Genomic DNA, 23,155 nt, shown 5'->3' with positions numbered 1-23,155 from the left:
GCTAATCACTGTACTATTTACTGCTAGTAAAGAATGAAAAAATGATGGGCATGCTTTTAATAAGATTGTGTTTGTAGACAGGGGAAAGAACAGCATCTCCTTTTCACTACATTCGAGTACTCTCCTGGCTCTGCTTAGAATGCTTACTTAGGTCATTTTTATTCAAGACAGTTTCTGAGAGGTAATTTTATTTTATAATTACTTAAAGGTTCTGCTGATATCTGATTTTTTTTATTTACCAGGGAGCTAACATTTAACAAGGCAACCTCAGCTTAAGTCTAAGTATTTTCTAGGACATTGTAAATTCCTGTAGCTCATACAAATTATAGTGTCTAAATTCATAAATGGTCTGGCACGAGCATTTATTTCCAGTTGTTGAAAGTGAAAGGTCCACGAAGGACTTTTTAAAAATAAAATTATTCCTCATTCTCCCTAACCATAAAATCAGCTTAGAAAAGCATTATTATAGGGGAGCTGGTGATGACACCTACAGTTAAAGCTGCCTACTACTTTTCATTATAAGTATTTCAGTCCTTTTAACTTTGCCAAACTTTAACCATCAGGATTAAAATAGTCTATGATTGCAGTATGCCTCTGCTTGATTTTTTGTGTGAAAGTTCCAACAAAAATGGTTCAGTTTCAGCAATTTCCAAGAGCCAGTTAGTATAAAAAAAAGTTGTTTTGTTTTCCAACCATTTATTTGCAGAGCTCTAGTGACTACAGGATTTAGAGTAGAGTTTGGAATCTGTCATTAGGATGGCCCTAGGGTTAGAAAGGTGCCTTTTGCAGTTCCCATTAAAATACATCCAGATCTGGCTGTACTATAAGTCTCTGAAAATCAGACACAGTGCAGTCCTGGCCCCACTGAGATCAAATGGTAGTCTCAATCATGGGATCTATATTATTTGTTTCACAGGATCCTGCTTCCATCAGCACATAGAATGGACTGTGAACGAGGCAAAGGATGGACAGAGGAGAAAGGTCATGCTCTTAAGTTACAGCCACAACATTATGACCCAGTATAGCTGGGTTCCATTCCCGACTGTCACAGACTTCCCATGTGATGTTGAACAGCTATCATAATGCATATGCACAAGAGGAGCACATGCAAGTTGTGCAGACAGCATTACAGCTGGCATTAATGAACTTTTGAATGCTTTGCTTTGCAACCTTAATGCACTTTTATATGTAACTGTAATATATAGAGTTATATTAACTAGCACTGCCAAGGGCTAGGACTCAAGAGATCTGTGGCCTGATTCTCTACTGGTGTTGATTGGTCAGCAGAACTATGCCTATTCACATCAGCTGAGGATATGGTAGTATAAGCTGGCTGCATTGCTGCTTCTTTGTGTGCCCTGGGCCAACTCCTCTAAGCCTAAAGCTTCAGCATTCTTCACTCATTTTTACATGCCCAACTTGAAACAACTAGAGCCTGAGTTTGTCACTGAGCACTCAGAGGTCCCAGGAAAATGTTGCCTTACCTCCATGTGCCTTAGGTTATCCATAGGTCAGGGGTTTCTAAACTTTGTGCTGGCACAACTCCATTTTAATTATTTGCTTATGGTACCTCAGACAGCATGGCGGATGCCACCTTGAAGCACAAAATGCCTTCCTCTCTGCACAGTGTGACCTCACATGCACCATACATGTGAGGTCACGCCATATGGACAATGCAGTTTTGTAGAGCTAAACAGCATCCTTCATAGGAGACCAGATGTCCCATTTTTAAAGGGATATTTCCATTTTTAGGAACTTTTTCTTATATAAGAGCCTATTATCCCCCACCCCCTGTCCCGTTTTTTCACAATTGCTATCAAGTAACCCTAATCCTCCAGGCATTGTGACCTTGCATGCCCAGTCATGCCGTGGAGAGCAAAATGGCACCCTCTGCACACTAGGGCTCGCCATGATCCCATCTGCAGATGCCATGACCCCATTTGGGATTTCAACCCACAGTTTGGGAACTGCTGTCATATGTAGAATGGTGAGCACAAACTCCTTCAGAGGCTTGCTCTGTGGTTAAATGTATTGATTGTGAAGTGCACTGAGATCTTCAGATGGCGTGTGCCACAGAAGTGTAATGTGTTTAGTTTTATACACTATAAACGCTTCAGGTTATGTCCTTCGAAAAAGTACCTTTGCTCTAAATACGGTGCAGATTGAGTTAGCCTCTACTGGGACTACTGTATTTTAGCTCACATGGTCATGTGATCTAGGGGTCTAACAGTAATAGCAGCAATCTTGGAGACAGCAGGTGTAAGTGAACCATATGGTAAACGTGGGAATGTTTTAAAGTATTTTTTATAGATTTATCTTCAGGTCACTTGCTTCCTCTTTTCCTGAGGTTCCCCTTGCCCCAAACTATATGTGGCTGGCAAGCCTAAGGAACAATAGAAAAACAACTAAATATGCCCCAAATGCTGTAGATGTAGGAGTAATTTAAAAATCTAAAATGCAGGATATTTTAGCCCTAAATTTATGTCAGTGTTGCTTATACTTTCCTGAGCCTTCTCCCTTTTAAGTCATAGTGTTTAGCATTTATGTAATCCTTTCCTTTAACTAATCCTTGCAATCACTTCTGAGTTAGAACAGTATTAATATATCCATTTTACAAATGGGGAGACTGATACAGAGAGTGATCATAGTGAGCTAGTATGTGAGTGGTGGAGGCAAGATTAGAACCCAGGTTTTTCAGGGTCTCTGTCTATGCCTAGTCTACTAAATTGTGTGTGTGTTTTGGTTTTCATTTGTCCTCAATTTTTAGCTCCAAATTGCTGTGCCCTAAGGAGGACATTCATTGAGAAATATAAATGAAACCTCCACTGTCCATTGTATTGTGTTTGGAAATCCAAATGTGCAAATAGGAAGTTATGCCATAAGTGTACTCAGGACACAGGAATTCATCTTAATGGTGTAGGATTGCCCCTGTCACTTACAGGTTGAGGGTGGAGTTCCAGATCATTAGTACAGCCTCCCTTTTATACAACTGTAAAATGGGCTTTTAATGTTGAGTCCACTTGCTGTTAAAACTGCCATTGCCAGTAACTCTACTTCTACTCCACAGCCAACCTCTCCAGAATTGGTCTTTTGATGATGGCCCTTCCTCACAGTGAGTAAGAGAAGTCAGGTCACGAAGGAGACACAAGAAGGTGAAAGGCTGTAAAAGAACAGAGGAGTATGTCTAACAGAACTGTGCTTTCACTGATGTTAATATTCCACTATCAGAGGGGTAGCTGTTAGTCTGGATCTATGAAAGCAGCAAAGAGCCCTGTGGCACCTTATAGACTAACAGACGTATTGGAGCATGAGCTTTCGTGGGTGAATACCCACTTCGTTGGATGTATGTGATTCTACTAGACATTCCAATAGCATGTGTACAATTACCTAAATATTTCCAGTCACTGTATTTTACTACGTTATTTTTTAGGAGTTATAATACTGAAAATATTAGGCCAGATCTTCAAACTGCAATAAGATTTCTTTGCCGTGACAAAGGAACTTAAACCAACCTTCCAAAGGCAACCGTGGAATGCTCTAATGTAAAGAGCATGCTAGGGCAACAGTGAGAGAAATCAAGAGTGAAGTCAAGAACAGTGTTCTCTAGCAATCTGGGACCAGTGGAACAGTTCCTAAGGGGTATGTCTACACCGCAATAAGACACCAAGGGCTGGCTCACGTCAGCTGATTTGAGCTTGCGGGCATCAGCCTGCAGGGCTATAAAATTGCAGTGCAGATGTTCAGGACTGGGCAAAATAATATTTAGTCCTGCCTCAGTGCAGGTAGGGTGACCAGACAGCAAATGTGAAAAATTGGGACGGGGGGGGGAGGTAATAGAAGCCTATATAAGAGAGAGACCCCAAAATCAGGCCTGTCCAGGGGACTGGGCTAGGAGACATACTGAGGGCATCACTGCTATGGCTGTATGATTTCAGGCATGTCCAGATGTAATACACTTTTGTGTTTTTAGATTTACCAGATATAACCTAATAGTCTGTGGATTTCAAAAGAGTGTAGATAGTGACAGTATCACAGCAAGTTGAATAGTGAAAAGGAAGTACAATACTTTATGGATCCATATTCATTTTTTAATTTATCTTTAGAAATCTTACAGATTTACTTGTTTCTATCTAAATGAAACAGTATTAACTATAACTCTTTCACTGGCTCCACCTTCACCTCAAACACGAGATACTTGTAATCTTTAAGGGCTTTCATAATTTATCTTATATCCTGTTGCCAGGGGCGGCTCCAGGCGCCAGCATGCCAAGTGCGTGCTTGGGGCGGCATGCCGCGGGGGGCGCTCTGCCGGTCGCCAGGAGGGCGGCAGGCGGCTCCGGTGGACCTCCCACGGGTGTGCCTGCGGAGGGTCCGCTGGTCCTGTGGCTTTGGTGGAGCATCCGCAGGCACGCCCCCGGCAGAGCGCCCCCTGCGGCGTGCCGCCATGCGTGGGGCGGCGAAATGGATAGAGCCGCCCCTGCCTGTTGCATTACCCCATCCTCCCTCTTGTGCCAATGATACCAGCCTTGATCACCTATTTGTTCCACATTTGCATTTGCTCTTTCTTCCATATCGTTCCCTATGGAGGAAACACCTTCCTTGAACTGGTCATAAAGACACTACCATGTTTGCTTTTAAATCCCTTCTCTGGACTCACTTTTATCATAGACTCATAGGTCAGAAGGGACCAATATGATCATCTAGTCTGACCTCCTGCACAAGGCAGGCCACAAAACCCTACCCATACACATTTATAACAACCCCTAACCCATGACTGAGTTATTGAAATCCTCAAAATTATGATCTGAAGACCTCAAGCTGCAGAGAATCATAATGTCTATGGGAAGTTTCCACCTAATGAAGTGGGTAAAAATTAGTAAATACTGATACCTGCTTAACGTATTTATTTACATCTTATTAATTTTTTGACTTGAAGGTGTCTAATTATGTACACACCTACTCTGTGTAACCATGTGTTACCATCACTGTCACTCCCATCCTCTCCCTTATTCTCTCTGATTTACACCCACCTGTTACATCATCTTAGAGTAGACTAAATTATTCAAGGTGGTACAGTTTGTTACTGTGTCTGTACGACATCTGAGACATTGGGGTCTCTTTCCTGACTGAGGTCTGTGGACACTATCATAATACAATATATTTGTGGAAGAGACATATAATGCCTTAATTTCTAGGCAGTAGTTAATGAAATACTGGACCTTAACACACTGACATTCTGATTGATAGAAAAGCTATTTTAAATTATTTTTGCAATTTTCTGAACTTATTGCACATCATTTCCCTCTCTTTGCAGCCTGTCCTGTTTAGATTCATGGTACCAAAGCAGCCTTGCTTTAGAGGTGGTGGTATGTAAAGATCAGCACCAATCAAATAGTTAGGACTCTTTAAACAAACAGCCAGGATAGTTTCTGTGCTAAATTTCTGGCATCAAAAAGTACCCGTTGGAGTGGTGTAGAAGACGAGTTTTATTGCTACTTCTGTAATGCACTAATCTCAAATAACACATCATCTTGTAGCTCACACATCAGCTTATATATAATGTACATAATTCTTACTGGTGAGTGTGTTTTGCTTCATTTTTTGCTCCATGCATAGTCTGCTTTGGTATTTGTAGGGAAAACATTATTAAAATTTGTTGCATTGTTAAAGCTTTAAGTAATATCTCGATTTGTAGTTCAAAAAGAAATAACACATTCAAGGATACTGAAGAGGATGGCAACAGTGAAATTCCAGCTTGTATAGTATGCATCAGCCTGGTTTTGAGACAGAGAAAACCTCTAAAGAAAACATCACAGTAGTGCTCTGTATCCAGTTTTTTCTTTTGGTGCCAGTTCAAGATACGGTCTTAATCCTTAAGGCACTTGATGAATCAGGGCCTGGCTGATGGTCTCTCAATTTACAACATAGCTAAATAACTGAATTCTTTTAGACAGTGTTTCTCAACAGAGTCCACAACCAAGAAGTGGGTTACAAGGGAGCATCCAGTGGAGAGTTCCTAACTGCAGAAAGAAAAGGGAGCACCCAGTTATTCCTAAGACCTGATGGGAGTCAAGCAGGGCAGAGAAGGTGCAATTTTCTCCTTTTCTCTTGTTCCTGCTGCTTTCCTTGCTCCAATACTTCTTCCCCCCCCCCATCATATTCAAGTCCTTTCTTCTGTAGCCCATAAGGCTAGCTTGCTATATTGCAGATTGTGTTTTCTTCATTGGTTTGATTCATATTACTTTGCTATCATATGCTAGTATTATTGAGTCATCTTATTTTCTTGAGTCTTGTTTATGTTGAATTCCAGTATATGCTGTTCATAATAGTTATTCATAAGGTGGCTGTAATGCAAGTAACCCACAAGCCTGTATCCTGTATGCAGGGCCGGCTTTAGGCCTATTCCACCAATTCCCCCGAATCGGGCCCCGTGCCTAAGAGGGCCCCGCGTCCAGTGAGAATCCCTTCTCTGGCTAGAGGCGCCTTTTTAATTTTTACTCACCTGGCGGCGCACCGGGTCTTCAGCGGCACTTCGGTGGCGGGTCCTTCACTTGCTCTGCATCTTCGGCGGCACTTCAGCAGTGGGTTCTTCAGTGCCACTGAAGACCTGGAGTGAGTGAAGGACCCACCGCCAAAGTGCTGCCAAAGACTTGGAACACCGCCCAGTGAGTACAAGCCCCACGTGTTTTTTTACGTGGTTTTTTTTTTTTTTAGTCATCCCTGCCGGGGACCCATCGAAACTGTTTGAATTGGGCCCCACACCTCCTAAAGCCGGCCCTGCCTGTATGATTAACTAGAGCAAGTCAGTGAGAGGTTTTGTAACCTTTGTCATAGATAAATAGCCTGCTGGTTACGCCTCTTGTTTTTGGGGAACTGAACGGGGGAACCGAACAAAGAACTGAATATATTTATTGTAGGTCTGGAACAGATTGGTAACCGCAGGGTACACTGCAGAACATGGAAGTCATAAGGCCAAGGGTAACGGTTTCAGGGATGAGATAATCGATATTAATACATATGAATATATGTCAGAACATCTTAACCTATAGAGTAAGATTTATTTGGGTGAGGAAATAGGATTTGGGCATGGGAGGTTGGGCCTACCTATCTTCTATCAAGCTATCAGCTCAGCTTTGCAATACAGCCTAGCTACTCAACACTCAAACTAAATCCCTACCAACCTGGGAAGCCTGGACCATCAATTCCTCAAGCATGCCAGAGATGAGGCTGGTCCTCTGTCTCCCACTACCAGGTCTTTAGGGAAGGGTGTGAGTATGCTAGTTTAAGTAATCTTTTAGAACAGAGATGTTACCACCAGGGGTCATAGAATTGCATTACTTCTCTGTGACTCTGTGTTTAATAGCATTTTGTTGTTGTTTCATCTATATTTAATAACAATTTTATCAATTTGGTATTGTCCTCAGTGTAAATGTCCTTCCCACACAACCCAAGAGTTCTTTAACCCGGTAGCCGGAATTGGGACAAGAACCTAAATATCTTCTGATAAGATCAGTGGCGAGCCATAATAAACTAGCCATAATAAATTCAGGTTAACACTTCCTTCCTCAGCTATGCAGTGGAGATGATGAAGTGGGGATTGTAGAGGCAGTGGTATGGGCTCCTTTTAGTCTCTTGGAGAAGCATTGCCCTGAGCTAAGGGCTGCTTCACTGAGTAGAAAGACACTCCCAGTAGCCAGCATCAGCTCAAACTCAGCACTAACCTTTCGCAATTCCCCAAACCAGTTCCTCAGTCTGTATCATTCTCTGCCTTGCTTGTGTTAAATCCACCCTTTTTCACCATTCCTTTCTATCTATTGCCCACAGTACCATCAGTCCTCACCTTCCCTTGTTTCACTGTGCAACCAATCCCACAATACTTTGTGACATGAACAACTATGGGATATGATGGGTTGCCTTTTTTCAGATTGTGGACCTAAAGCAAGTAAAGAAACTGTGCTACATCAGTGCAAATATATCCACTGCTAAAGTTAATGAGGGTGGGAGAGAAGGTATTGCCAGTTGAGAACCACCCCCCCACCACCATGTAAATGAACTTTTATCTACCTAGGTAAACAAAAGTCCAAAACAGACAATTTTCAGAGCATGCTGCAAAACTCACTATTATTCTCTATTCCCTCTACTCCTTCCACCAAAGCCCTTCTTCAGTAAACAATCAACTACAAGAGAGAAACCGTTGAGAATATGAAAAGCAGCAGCTGTAAGCAGGGCAATGAAGGATATATTATGGACTCTAGTATGGGCAACTCTATGCACAGGACCGGTGCTAGTGTTTTTAGTGCCCTAGGCGCACGGCCATTTTGCCACCCCGCATGCTGGGCCCGTGGCTCCGGTGGACCTGCCGCAGTCATGCCTGCGGAGAAGGTCTGCAGTTCCGGTGGAGCTGCTGCAGCCGTGCCTGCGGGAGGTCCACCAGAGCCCCGGGAGCAGTGGGCCGTCCGCAGGAATGCCTGCAGCAGCTCCACTGGAGCCGCGGGACCAGGGGACCCTCCGCAGGCACGACTGCGGCAGGTCCACCGGAGCCACCTGCTGTCCCCCCACCGGCAAAATGCTGCCCCCCCCCATAATCCTGGCACCCTAGGCGATTGCCTAGGCCGCCTAAATGGAAGTGCCGTCCCTGTCTATGCAAATCTTAATCACTATAGTTTGCAGTCAGACGATAACACTATAAATACTACAGATAGCTAAATGAGATACAGAAAGAATTCCACACTGTTAACAGTCTGTGCTTATGACAGGCCCAAGCATGGAAGAGCAAACCGTGCTGCAGTTCATTTAAAATAATATTGTACCTTGGTGGACAGTAAAAAAAAAAAAAAAAATCGAAGTTGGACAGTATCACAAACTTCATGGCCTGCTTTAGGACAGTGTCAGAACACAGTGATTAAGTTTTCAATATTTATAGCAGTAGAGCTTGTGAATGCTATTTTTCCAGGCATGAAAATGTCATCTGAAATCTTTTCCTCATTCTCAATTTGAATTCAGGTATTAATAAATATCATTTCCTGTAAAATAGGTGGTAGTATACCGTGGGCTGGCAAAACTATTTGCTTTCAACTTGTCAGGATCCAGAAGAATCCAAACAGTAAATTAAATGCTTCTTTTTCCTTTGTAGCTGTATATTTTGTTTTATGAATTAGGGGCCTTATTATATCCTTTAACAGCATTGTTTGAACTCAAATACTGTATGCTGAATTTCAGCTAGCTGAACTCAAATATATGTTAGGTAACAAAAGTCTACTTAAAAGGCAAAAATCAATGGGCTGTGATGATAGAGTTTACATTTATTTGGATGGCAGACAGAATGAAAGACATATGTAAAGTCGAACACCTGACTAGCAAACTAGTGACTCAAAATCCTCTCTCATACACACTATACAGAACTACCTCTATAGTAAACACATGCACATGGATACACAAAATATTTACATATGCACAGCCTATATATATATATGCCTGATACCCTTAATTTTTTATTATTTTATAATTGACAGATATTAATGTTTAAAGTTATTTTTTCAATGTTTATTGACTTTAATGCTCAGTTATAAAATATATTTTAAGATTGATAAATAAAAAAATTTAAATGCTCAATTCTGGGAAATTGGTGAGGGGGGGTGCAATAAGCAATCACCCAACAATTATTTAAGGTTTAATTTTTTAAATCTCAACATTGTAATTAAAGTTGTCTGCATCACATGTCAAAATAGACAAAGCAAATATCCTTTAATCAAACTCGAAGACCTCAAGCAGCTGTTCCTTACTTTGCTGATCAGTACATTTGGATTATCAATGCAAATATTTTTCATCAGTGCGAGTACATACAGTGGAAATCAGTGTTTACAGATACAAATCTAATCCTTCCAAGCCTGTGTAGCCCAGGAAAATAGCCACACACACTCATGTTCTGTTCACGTGTAACCACGCATGAATGCTCTGTCAACACCCTGTGTTGTACACATGCACGTATACGGTGTGTACGCATGCACAGAAGTACAGTGCACACGTCCCTGTGCTCATGCTCTCACACAGCCACATGCAGTGAGTGTTGTGGGGGGCCCCCTGCACGATGCAGCTGCCCCGCGTGACAGCCGCACACCCGATGTTATGCAGCCCATGCACACCTGCTGTCACGTCCCTGCACTCACGCTTTGCCCATGCACACACAGACCCACTACTCCTGGCCTCCCGCTGCCTCTGCACTTGTCATGCGCCGGCCGCTGCAGCCGGGGAGGGGGGCGGCAAGGCAGGCTCGGCGCGGGGCCCTGCACCCCGCTCTGCAAGGACTGACCCGAGCCCTGGGCTCGCCGGCCGCGTTCCCTGCGTGTGCACGGGCCGCCCGCGGGGGAAGAACCCGCCCCGGGGAGGGACGAGCGGCCGCCGCCGCCAGTCCAGCGCACAGCTCCAGCCTTGCGCGCACCCTGCCCCGGGACCTGGTGTCTCGCGCCTGCCGGGAGCAGAAGGGGGAGTGGGTGCAAAATACGGAGCCACGGAGCGCGGAAGCCACCCGCCCGCCCCCTTTCTCGGCTCAGCCCCAGCACATCCTGTGCACAGGGGGCGGGCCGGCCGGGGCTGCTGCTGCCCTCCTCCTCGCCCCCCCCTGCGGAATCCTCCCGGCTGCAGCTGATGTAAGGCGATGGGGGGGGGGTCTGCTGTGAGTGGGGCTTGCTCAGGGAGCTCCGTGCGTGGGCAGAGGGGAGGATGCGGTGCAAACACTAGATGCGTTTCCAGCCACGCGCGCAAGCAGGGCGCTCCGGAGCGGGAGCGGAAAGCCAAGGGGACAGGTAGGGGAAGTGTGCGGCGCTGAGCGGGGCTTGGCTGCCTCCCTCTCTCGGCACCTCTGCGGCTGCCCGTCGCAGCGAACGCCGGGCAGACGGGAGCGTTCGTTCTCCTTTCCCCGCTTCGGTCCCTGGCTCGCACGCCGCCCCTCCACCGCGGTGTCTAGGCTTGGGGTTGAGGGACTGAGTGAGCGCGTGTGATTGTAGCCCGGGGAGGGGGGGGGGGCATGAGTGTTTCTTTATATTTTGCTCCTCCAGGCTTGTTGCAGTGGAGAAAGCCCTTCCTTCAGGGATCCTGACATGAGTTTTGGTCCTTTCGCACTGGCAATAACCTTGGGGTTCTGGCTGGCCATGCAAAGGAGGCAGGATTAGTGCATCTTTGCAAGACCAAACTCGCAGCTTGAACGGATCCTTCCACTTGCCGCACACCAGACAAGCTTTTTTGTTTTAAATTAAATTCTTCTTCTTCTCACCGTTATTGCCAGCTGAGCGGATCACTGTAGTTTTTCATGGGTATCCGGATTGTGTCAATGCAGGGTGGTGTGTGACTAGTGTGTGTCTTTTAGCGAAGAGTAACTTTGTTTTGAACAATGGGAGTCTGCCTTTGAAGGTTTATTTATATGCTTTAATACAGAAAGAGAGCACTATTATCAAATAGAATATGTGTGTGAATATATGTATATGCATGTATTAGCTCTGTGTGTAAAAAAAAAAAAAAAGTCCAGTCTAATTCACATAAATGTATCAACATAATATTTTTATATTATAACTCTTAAACCAAGATGTTGACTAAGGTTGCTATTTTGCCAGCAATAATATACGTATTTGACTCTGAATTATGTACAGACACCTGTTACTTAATCCTGTTTATCCTTGTCAATTATTATTATCCAACCTTAGTCATCATTTTATCTCTGAAAGTACAGTACAAATATGGTTCTTCTAAAAAAGGATGCTATGCAGGTATATAGTAAGGACAGAGGAGATTAATGGATATCTCAGGTGATATTTTTCCAAAGAGAGTAATTCTGGAAAATAGCTGAAAAAAAATCTTTCTCTCAGAGGTAGGTTTATGCTGCATGCAGAGATGTGTGTGTTTGGTGGGAGGTGTTCAACTTTAAAACAATCAGCAGAGGATATGCTAAATGATTTACAGACTTTGTTTTTGTAAATAACGTGTGCAGTATGTTTGCTTAATAGTAATATGTTGCTTAATACTCTCTGAACTTCACTTTAAAAGTGTAAAATTATAGGAATTTATGGTTAAGGATCTGAGTTATTGTTAATTATACAGAAAAATAGAACAGACTCTAATTATACAAAAGAATAGAATGAATGGTGTCCTTACAAATAGACAATCATATTATGTAAGCTTACTTGACTAGTGTATAAAGTGTTTACCGAGACAAAGAATATTATTTATTTGAAGAGGTTTTCTGTAAATTAACCTCCAAAAAGTATAACATTTATTGTATTCACAGTTTTCTTCCAGGTCACAGGTACAGAACCAGGCCCTTATATGACAGAAGGGTTACTATTATATACAGCTGTGCATTTTTGTATCATACAGAGGCGGTTTATAAATATTAATTGGAAACAGACTCATTCCTTTCTGTTAGTGATAATTTAATAATGTAATTAAAATAAATTCCAAAACAGTATGTCACAGGTAAGATTAATTGCCAGCCACAATGAGATTTTAGGTATGGCCATCTAATTCTAGGAAGGAACAAAATGATCGGGAAATATAAAATAGTATGCATTTCACGCATGGAAACTTTTTACAACTGCTAATATTACTCTGCCTGCAAATAGCAGGTTTAAGTCGTCTTTTGATGATCTCACTAAACACCCGGTATTCATCTAAAAGTCAAACCTCTGGTGAAAATATAACTCTTCAAGTAGCTGTCAAAACAGAATTTTAAGACCTGATTTGATCACTGGGTATGGATTCCTATCTGGTGGAGTAACAATGCCTTTTATTTTATAGGTGTACGCCCACACATAAGAGCTTTGTTCTAAAACAGAATTTTTTATGCAGTGAATTGAAAAATAAAATGCATAATCTATTCTGTGAGCTCTCTTGCTCTGTCTCTGTCTCTCTCTTTCATATATATATATATATTTTTTTGTGAACAGAGAGGAAAGCACCTAGAGGGAAAAGAGATGAAGACAGAAGAGAGGATAAAGAGATAAATTCCATCCTGGCTTCCCTTACAAATGCAGGAAATACAAATCTATCTGCTGTGTATCTCATTGTTATATACCACCGAAAATCCAGTCACTAGCTGTACCCTTCTGCTTCCATCTCTTTTAAAAAAATGACCAGTTCTTTTGACCTGATGTACTCTGCTGACTTTTGTTGCTGACTTTGGCCATTTGTTCCAGTAATGTCTTGCACTTAGAGCTCTACTATGGGTCTGTCAAATCCATTTGCATTATACTTATAACAAATATTAGAACAGTTTCTTGTTTAATGTACCAAATATTTAAGGTACTGCTTTTGTAGGAAGTGATAACTTTATTTTAAAATCAGATTTAAATACCCTGTATTTCTAACTCCTGTAGGTATAATTTCCATCCTTCTCATGATTATTCAGTTTGTTTCAATATTTCCTTTGTGTTAGCTTGACCTTTTTTGTAATCTTATAGCTTTATGATTCATTTTCATTTGTGGTTTTACCTTATGAATTATATTGCATTCTCGGTCGTCATTTGCAGAATAACTGATTCTGATAATTTTAGTGTAAATGTTTTGCTGTTGAAACTGAAGTGAATGCTGTCCAAAAGATGAAGCCAACCGTCTTATGAATGAGTGCCTATCTAAGAAAAACAGTACCTCATTTGTTTTAGGAAGACTTTGACTTCCTCCATATTTTAAAGCATCTGTCCTACAGTATTCTGGGAATTGTTGGACAATGTGGTAGAAATCAAATTTCCTAAGTCATAAAATTGCAGGATGCTTCAAAGTGGTTGGTTGATAGTAGTAACCATTATCAAAAATTGCACAAATCCACATTTCTTATTGGGCTAATCGATAGTAAAGGCTCAGTTCCACCCTCAGATTAAAGGGTGGATTGGACTACTGTGACCACTTGGAGCGAGAGTGAGAGGTTTTGGGCTCTGCTGCCAACTGTCTGTTGATGACAGCTGGCTGTATATCTCATTCTCCAGTATTGCAACCACTGGCACTAATAAGATGTTATAATACCTACAAAAGATCAGCTCCTGGACAAAGAGCAGCTGGCTCAAATTCAATGTAGGCAAGATCAGAGTCACATGCTGGTTGGCGGTGGGAACCCTTTGAAGAGCTAGCCAGTTCTCTGATCCTTTCTTTCTTTTGAAGGCTTACAGCCCTCATTCAAAGTAGTGGAAAGTCTTTGAATCATTACTGAACTTGGATGAGCAGGTAGCATCAGAAACCAAAAGTGCCACCTTCACGTCCAGCTTGCTAGGAAACTCTACCTTTTCCTTGTAGATAAGGATATAGTCTCAGGGATCCAGGCTTTTGACACCTTCAGGCTGGATAACTGTAATTTGTTACATCTGAAGCTGTGTGTGTGTGTATGAGAAAACAGTGCATGGGTTTCATCTGGCACAAGATGTGGCTGTCTGCCTTCTCCATGGCTTATGGTGCCATGAGCACATCAAGCCAGTGCTTCTATCTTTGCACTGGCTTTCAGCTCTTTATCCACTGCCATTCTAGGTCTTTGATCCTAATCTTGGAACAACTGATGGATCATGTCACAGCTATGTCAGAGACCCCCCATCACCATCTACAAGCCACAAAGACGTCTGTGTTCCTCTGGGTCAATGCCGATTGCAAAGCCCAGAGTGAAGTGTGCATAAGATCGGGGATGAAATAATTTCAGTTGCGGGCATCTATCTATCGAAAAACTCCGAGGAGATGAGGAATCCAGAATTTGACTTTCCTTGGGAAATGCTGGGAAACTGTCCTTTCTGATAAATCTTTGACTCTATAACCAGAACAGCATTCACATCCTCACCCTTCCTTTTACCCCTTTCAAAAAAAGAGACCTACCCAAAGCAGGGTGTTTTTTAATAAACAGAAAAGGGGGAAGCACAAGAGATTCCATGACACCCATCGGCAAAAGTGGGCGTCATACTTCCTAGTGTATTTGCGACGGAAGATGTAGAGCTGCTACAGTGGTGAGTGGCAGTGCAAAGCCCTAAGCTAGGATAGTTTGGTGCCATTTCTTTTGTGTTTTCTCAAAATGGAGGCCAGGTCTCACTCTTTGCCCAGCAAGAACGATGTCTTCTGGAGCTTTAGAAAAACAGTTGCGAGGTACCTGAGGCAAGATGGTGGTGGGTGATCTCCCCTTCGGTCATCTTGTAAAGAGCCCAAGACTGAAATCAGTGTCTGATGGAATTTTTGCTGCACTAGTCCTGCAGCCAGCCCCAGCCTCTGAAGAAGCCTTTACGTGCAGTATTTGAGGATAGTTGCTGGGTCTGGGTTTGGGACTGGGGTCTTTTTAATACTTCTATGCTGAGCTACCCCTCTGAGTTGCAGCACCAGACCATGAGAAGGAAATCTGCTCCCTATGCAGACTGATGACCCTTGTGAAAGCTGAGTACCCTGCATAGTTCGCTGTTAGTTGGTGTACTGATAGATGAGAGGCTGATATGAAATACTTTTTTCTGACCATTTGGTGATGGGATAATACTCTCGTTATTTTTATGCATATGTGTGTGTCTGAGTATACATACATGCATGTATATATCAGAATATATTTATATGCACACACGCACACATGTTCTCTCTCTTTAGTGTATGTATTAGCGAGACAGGGTGGGTGAAGTAGTATCTTTTACTGGACCAACAGCTTTGTATTTATCATTAACCTTCATAAGCACTGCTGTCAGCCTGACATCTATTGTGTGTATGTGTGTTTAATAAATACATTTCTGGAAAAGGAAGTCTATGCACAATTTGAATATCAAACAGTCTGCTCTTAAATACTCATTCCGCATCAGTTCCTTTCTCCAAGTATTTCCTCACCAAAATGTAGGCAAATCATTGGTAAAGCAGGGGGTTGCTTTACATATATAAAAAATAATAAAATTCCCCTCTCACCCCTATGGGTGGTATGTGTCTTCCTCAACCTCGGGTCCTCTACCAGAGGCCTGGGAGTTTGAGGGTTCTGCGCAGTATCTTAGCTTACAGCACTGCACTCTTCTGGACGAGAGCTTGTGTTGTCTGTGATCTGTTGAGCCACTCACAGCTTAGGGTCACAGCCCGGGCACTTCCTCACTGGGACACCTTTGGCTTCACTTTCCACAATCCTTTCTTAGTCCTCTTTCAGCCCTGTATTTCTCCACTTCTCATTTCCTTCTTTGTGTTGCTGTCACTTGGCACTGCTTATCTTCACCACCGCTGTTTCTGCTCTTGTCTTTACACATGTCTGTGATTGGCAGTACTTGCCTGTCCGTTGATCTGGAAGTCCCACAGAATCTAGCCTGCTATTCTCACAGCCTTCTCGGAATCTCCCATGTTGTCTTGGGAGGTCTAGCCCAACTGTGATGTTCCTGTACAACAATGCCAGCCTTGGTTGTGCGTTCGTGTTGCTTGTTCCTGCCTGCATCTTCATCTGCCATATGTGTTAAATGTCTCTGAGCCTCTTGCAAGTTGCACTTGGTCCTCTCTTAGTGTGGGTACCCTGCTTCAATGGATCTGGTGCTCATGCCTGTTCCTGTGCTGCTATGATCAGTGCTCCAGTGCTGTACTTTAGTCCAGCCTTTCCAGCATGTAGGATTCCCAATGTCGCCACCTCAGCTATCTGTCGTGGTACATCCATGAAGGTCTTGTCTTCATGGACTTTCTGCATTGTCTTCACTTCCATGTCTGCTGCTGCCTCAGAGATTCTCTCGCAGCTTCTCTTGGGGGCCATCTTACTGATTACTCTGGATGTTCGGTTTAATCCAGGATAGTGGCTTGACGCTCACAAGCCCGCCCGCTTCTTTCCGACTGATATACAGTCTTGGGTGTTGGACTTGGGGTTGAACACTCCGTTGGATGTAGGAGTTCGGGTTTTCACATCGGCGCCTCCAGTCCTCCTGGGCAGCTAGCATAATCAGCAGGTATTGATGACCGGCAGGTGTATATCCGTTGATGGCGCGTGGATTTGTTCTTTCCCATGAGTGGCTCTTCAGACCTGTCTTATCCTTTGGTGTACTGGATGTTGCTGTTTCCTTGCTCCTCATCGTGTTTCATGTGACTTGGGGTGCCAAGTACTTGTAGCTGGTCTGTATGTCTGCTATGTGGCCCGCTGGTAGTTCACCCATCAGTCTTGACCTTCCTCTCTTCACTACCATCCGGCACATCTTCCAGTCCGAATGACATCCCCGATATCCTCACTGTAGATCCGCGTCAGTGGATTAGCGAGTCGATGTTCGTTCATTCTTGAATACAGGCTTGATGTCATCCATGTAGAGGAGGTGGCTGATGGTAGTTCCACTCCTGACTGTACCATTCCAGTCTTGTGGATTATCTGCTGAGGGGCGTTTCTATGCAGAACAGCGCTGGACAGTGCATCCTTGGTATATGCCGCACTTGATGGACCATTGTCAGTTGCCTTGAGTTGACTTCTAGTTGTTGTTTCCATAGTCCATTGAGTTCTTGAGGAAGTCCTTAGTTGTCCTGTTTGACTTTGCTATAGCGCCAACATATCACAGATCACAGTCGTGTGCGGCATGACTCAAGGTTTCTATAGTCCAATCCAGGCTGGCTCGTATTGGTCCTGCTAGACTGAGTCTGGGCGACTTGCTCTATTATTGAGAACTGGGTTTGTTTGACTTTGGGTTAGTTCCAATGCCATTCTGCGCGTGCATTACTGGCCCATGTGTCCTGTAGTTGGCACTATGATCTCGATAGAAACTTCATTGTTGTGGGAGGCAGTTATTGAGCCGTAGATTGGCTGTTCTGTCCCTTGCAGGGTCTTTCTGATCAGCACTGTCTTCCTTGTGTTAGCCTATTTGGGTAGAGCGCTGGCATGCGTAGCAGCTTAGGTTCATCTTGGCGACTAGCTGTCTGTTTCTTTAGCCAGTGTGTGGATCATGTCTGGTCCAGTGCTGTCCAGTCTCTCATGTTTTGACCCGGCTGCTGGATTTTTTACTGATGGTGACATTTTGTCTGTTCTGGGGGATGTGTGCTCCTGTTTAGGTCCTGCAGCCACTTTTGCAACTGGTTATGATCTTCTCCTTTCTCCCATTTCTTCCAGTACTGTTGCAGTTTCTGCTGCTGGTGTGCGCTTATTGTTTTTGCATCGCAGTTCGGAGATACCACTTGATGGTTCCTTTGGAACAGGGCATTTACTTTTTGCTTCTGCTTCTCTGTGTATCTCCTTAGCCTGTACAGTGCTGGTGAGCTTGCTTTGCGTCTCCTAGGGCTTCAGATGGGTCAGCCCTTGTATCTTTTCAGTAGCCAAGGTCTTATCTAATGCTCTAACCCTTCTGTAGTTCACGCTGATCAAGCTCTTCCGGTCGCCTGATCTATCCTACACCTCATTTTCCTAGGTGGTACATACTGTTGTTCTTGATGTGTAGCCAAGCATTTCCAGGATTAACAGAGCATGAGCGTTACCAGATTATCTTCATTGGTTTGATTATGGTGTAGTAGGGATTGTGATGAGGGCTCTTTGGCTCTTCTAACATCTATCTGATGGTCCTTCTCCAACTGAGCTTGTAAATCGTCTCGAGATTGATTGTGCTAGTTTTTCCATGCTCTTATCCCTTCGCTAGCTGGTCTCTGAATGAGGGGTGACAGTGAAGGTTCAGTTCAGGTGTGGGCCGCACATCACTTTTCTTCCAAGTCTTCTTGAGTTGGGATTAATTGGAGTGGTCTATCTCAAGCTTGGAGAGCTTCTCTTTTACATGTGAAGCGTTGGTAACTAGCTGTTTTCAGTAAGTGTGATGTAGGTCTTTGTCACATCCACAGTCCCCTCATATTTCATATATCCCCTCTCATTATGTTTACTGTTCGTAGTAGCATTCCATCAATTCCAGTTCTCTTGTACTCGTCCATGAATTTGGTTTGTTCAGTAGCCCATTATACGTCAATTGTCCCTGTCTCAACAATCTGCGCGGCACCTGTTAATCCGGCGAACTGTCCGAGCCGCTACCTCTAGTTTCTGTACTCTCATAAGTTTTAGTAGGGCAGTGATAGCTTAGGGTCTTGCCAAGGAACCTCCTCGAAAGTTGAGGTACAACGGATTTGAACCCGGTCTCTCGTTATCAAAGGGCGGTCTCCGATCAGGGCGCGCTCTTACCACTACGCTATCGTCGCATATATATATATATATATAAAGCCTCTCATTTGTGTTCCAATTCTCTTTTCCACAGTCGTGTAAATGCTGGAATTGTTGTGAAGAAGGAGACTAAGGGGCAGCCCAATAATGGAATTCTGGGCAGGAGAGGCTGGGATGAATGAAGAGAGTCCAGGTGGCCTTTTCTGTTAGGCATTTACTGAAAAGCTCCTTGTTGGGTTCCCGTTCCTATTTCTGGAGATAGTCCAGTGTGCTTACCCTTTGCCTGCTTGAGAATGCCCTGTCTCTCAAGCCTCTTTTTTTCCATCCTGAATTTGCACATGTGCAGAGATATGAAAAGTGACTCTGAACATGTATCCAGGACAGGTCTTCCCTCCTCTTCTTTTGCTTAGTTCAGGAAGTTTTTCCATGCTCCGGATCCTGCCCCCATGCCTACTTTAGGACATCAGTATGGTGGAGTGGCCGCCAAAATGAAAAACAAGAAATGATAGAGTTTCTAACCATAGCCGTAGCCTATCCATCCCTTGAAGTTCATGAAGTACAGTAAAAGTAACAGTTTTAGTTCCAGTTTAGCATTCCAGAGCTGCCTTGCGAGTCATTTTTTCTTTTAGACTAGAGATGATAAGGACATAATTATTACAGTTTACTCATAACACTTACAAGAACTGAAAATGAGTGCCATAGTGAGAGGAAGGAACAGGGATCATGAGGTATTCACTATAAGGATCCTTAAAAACACCTCTGTGGAGGGTCCTATCCAAGAAAGGAAAGCTGTTTTTTTTTTTGAGAGCGTAGGGGGAAAAAGACATACACTTGCAGTAGAGCTGTTTGCACAAAGGATAGTGGGGGATCAGGTCCATGAAAGGAGCGGCTGTGTGATCCTCTCTGGTGGTGGAGGGAAATGTATGTTGCCCCAAAAGTTGATTGCAAGACAGTAGGAGGACTGCTGGATGAGAGCTTTTATTTCAGATAGAACTCCAGAGGATTGGTGCTGTGGGCTAAGATTAATTGGCCTCTCTGGTGGATGTAGAGAACTGTCGGAAAGCAGCAAGAAACAGTGTAATTATTTCAGCCTATTTCATGGCCTGTGTTACATGTGCATCACTTGGCTAGGAAAGTATGCCCAGGAATGTTTTTCATGCGTTAAATGACAAGACAGACAGGATGAAATTTGATAGCAGGTATATCAGAGCAGCCTGCAAATTAGGTGCTGCAGCTTGGCATATGAGCTGATAGATGCCGGCTAATGTAAATACTTTGGCCTTAGTGCTCAGTACGTAATTTCTTGTAGTAAAGATCTCCCATATGTGTTTATGTTGCAGGTGTTGTGTAACTCTTGGAAAACATCCTCCCCATTCCGAGTCTGTTCATATGGTGTGGTCAGCCCTGTTGACTGGTGAGCTTCCGCCCTGAAGATGAAAATTATGGGGGGTACTTTGGGTAGGGAGGGGAATGTGATGCTGAAGAATAATAGGGATCCAAAGAGGGCAGGCTAGCGAGGAGCCTTGGCAGTTGTGTTTTGTGGTGGTGAGGTGGAAGAGGGAAGGGACTGGTGGAGCTGGGGCAGAGGTGGACACTTCCTCACTCATGCTGGCAGCTGTAAGGACCCAGGAAGCTCTTCCCACAGCTCCAAAGCAGCAAAATCAGTCCCCTGCCAATGCATTTTGCACTGAAACCGCATGTTCTTGCTATAGAGGGGGCCACTCATCTCCTGATTTCTCCACCTCTAGCTGAGCTCAGCTTCTGTCTCCAGATCCAGGGAAGCTGGCAATATGTCTGGCATCTCTGAGTCGGGCTCCTTATCCCACTGGTTTTCTCTGCTGCATCCTCCCTGTCTCTCACTAGTGGAATGCATGGCATCGCTGTGTTGTCTGCACATGCCTCAGGCAGGGAAAAGAGGTGAGTCTGAGGGCTTGTTCCAGTTCATCATAAAAGGGGCAAATTTTCTGAGCTGGACTGAATGCTGTTGTCCTGGGCCCTTACACACAGGAACTCTAGGCCCCTTTACGCTCTCTTGGTCCTGGATACTGCCTGTCATTGTGCCACCCTCAGTTGGTCTCTTTGCCACCTGGTCATACGCTGGAGTTTTGAAAGTGACTGAATTCAGCTGATCCTGGCACCCTTCTATCCCCATTCTGATACCAGAGCCTGCACATGTGCCTTGGGCCAGTTTGCAATGTGCTCGTAAAATGGCTTCCTTTGAGACATGCTGGTGATAGAATCAGATTAATATGCAAAGAATAGAAGTTATTTACTGTGAAAACAGCATGCAATTAAGCGCGAGGATAGTTGTACATGTAAATGGCCTCTGACTAAGAGCAGACCCCTACGGTGAAATGTGGGTTGATATCCTAGCTAGGCAAAGAGAGGAGTATTTGCATATTTGGAACTATTATGGAAATTATCTGCATCCACGCTGGCATTGCAGTGGTGGAGAGTGGCATAAAGGAGAAGCACATGGCAGTTAACTTTGATACCAGTCTGATTCAAATGGTGGTGCAACACTGGGGGAACTTCTGTGTATGGGCACAAGTTGTTTTATAGATGTGCTGTGGGTTGGCGCACCACATTTCTCTACTGCTGCCAGAGCTTTTGGCTCCATTACATTAAGTAAGAGACCCTCCCTGATCTTCCTGATCTAGGATTGAAAATAGTGCAGCTGCTTGTCTAGATGAGACCAAACTGTTTTCAGCAGTTGCACAGAAAGAGTGACAGAGACCTGCAGATCATTCTAGCCTCTAAAGGTATCTCTTCCACCATTTCCACCTGCCTCTGAACTTTCGGAAATTTATGTTGTGCTGCCCATATTGCATGTACTATGCAGCTAAAGCAGAAGATCCAAGTTTGCATTGCTGGTAGTCTGGCATCTTGTACAAGCGGTAAGTTCATTTAGAAGAAGCCGTATTTCTTTAGAGAGGAAGAGTGTACTAAGGAATTGAAATCTCCAGAAGTAACTTTCTGGAGTCTAGATAGGTTTGGAAGTCCTATATCTTGCTGCTGAGGGTCTTCAGTCTCTATGGTGATAAGAGCTGCCGCATGGAGAGGTGAAGGGTCTGAGAGTCGGGGCTCCATCCTGAGCCCAGACATCGACACTGCAATTTTTAGACCCGTAGCCCGAGCCCAAGTTAGCTGACTTGGGCTCTGAGACTTGGTGCCAGGGTTTTTTTATTGCAGTGTACATGTTAAACAACTGATCTCCATTTCACTGATGCTTCTCCATTTCGCATGCCTAGCCTTCCCCTGACCTGCGGCTTCAGAATATGAGTTTTTAATTGACAATGCTGACATTCCACCAGGTTGGTCTACTCAGTTGTGGATTTTTTTCCCCTGCCTCTCAGAGATAAGTGGTGATTTCAGAACTTGATTGAATTTTTTTTTTATTTTGCTTTTTAAGGTAAATGGTGATTTCAGAGCGTTGTTGTGACAGTTTTTTCTATGGATAGGTCCCTACCAGCATTCCTACTACAGGCAACGAGAGTTGGTTGTGTTAAGAGCAGGGCTTCATTTATAAAAGTGGGACTCTACAAAGCAAAATAAAAGTTAATATTTGCAATGGCTCTTTGCAATGTAAGCATGTATATTTTTTAAATGGCAATTTTTGCTGTATTTTAAAACAAATGTTTGGGGAAAATAATGTGTATGAGTAGTTTTGACTCTGTATGAATTACATGAAGTTAAAAACAGGTAAAACCTTGTTACTGGCAGGAATGATGGTCTTTAAAAAATGATCTTTGTAACAGTTAAACATCAAAATCACTTGAATTAATTTGTCAGGGAATATGTGCACTGATTTGTACCTCTTTGCCTTAGTTGTGCTTTACCTAGTAGTAGCCACGGGTTCACTGAAATCTTAGAGTCCCATGACATTTTCATGTCTATTCCCATTCAGCCCACCTCTACCCACAATAAAACATTTGTAATTTTCATAATATTCAGTGTATCTCATTTTTGGGGTGTCTTGTATTGGAAACCATCAGTGGGCTTGTCTGGTTTACTAAAATCATGAGAAAACTTTGGTAGCTTTAAATTATTACTTTGAAATGATTAATATTAGTGACTAATCTTCAATGACTCTAG

At 43.5% G+C, this 23,155-nt stretch overlaps 1 protein-coding gene across 4 annotated transcripts in view; it reads left to right on the top strand.

Moving 5' to 3' along the window:
- Positions 1-10,556: 10,556 nt before the first annotated feature.
- Positions 10,557-23,155, top strand: part of PLCB4 (phospholipase C beta 4) — a 331,632-nt gene continuing 319,033 nt past the window's right edge. For 3 of the 4 annotated variants that reach the window (XM_032800138.1, XM_032800137.1, XM_032800133.1), the window contains exon 1: positions 10,665-10,802. The gene's annotated coding sequence lies outside the window, so the exon portion shown is untranslated. The other variant, XM_032800134.2, reaches the window with a different exon arrangement.

Source organism: Chelonoidis abingdonii, chromosome 3 (genome assembly GCF_003597395.2).
Source record: "Chelonoidis abingdonii isolate Lonesome George chromosome 3, CheloAbing_2.0, whole genome shotgun sequence".
In the NCBI taxonomy this organism is placed as follows: Eukaryota; Metazoa; Chordata; order Testudines; family Testudinidae; genus Chelonoidis; species Chelonoidis abingdonii.
Note: the sequence above shows the minus strand (reverse complement) of the source record. Positions and strands in the feature narration are given on the sequence as shown.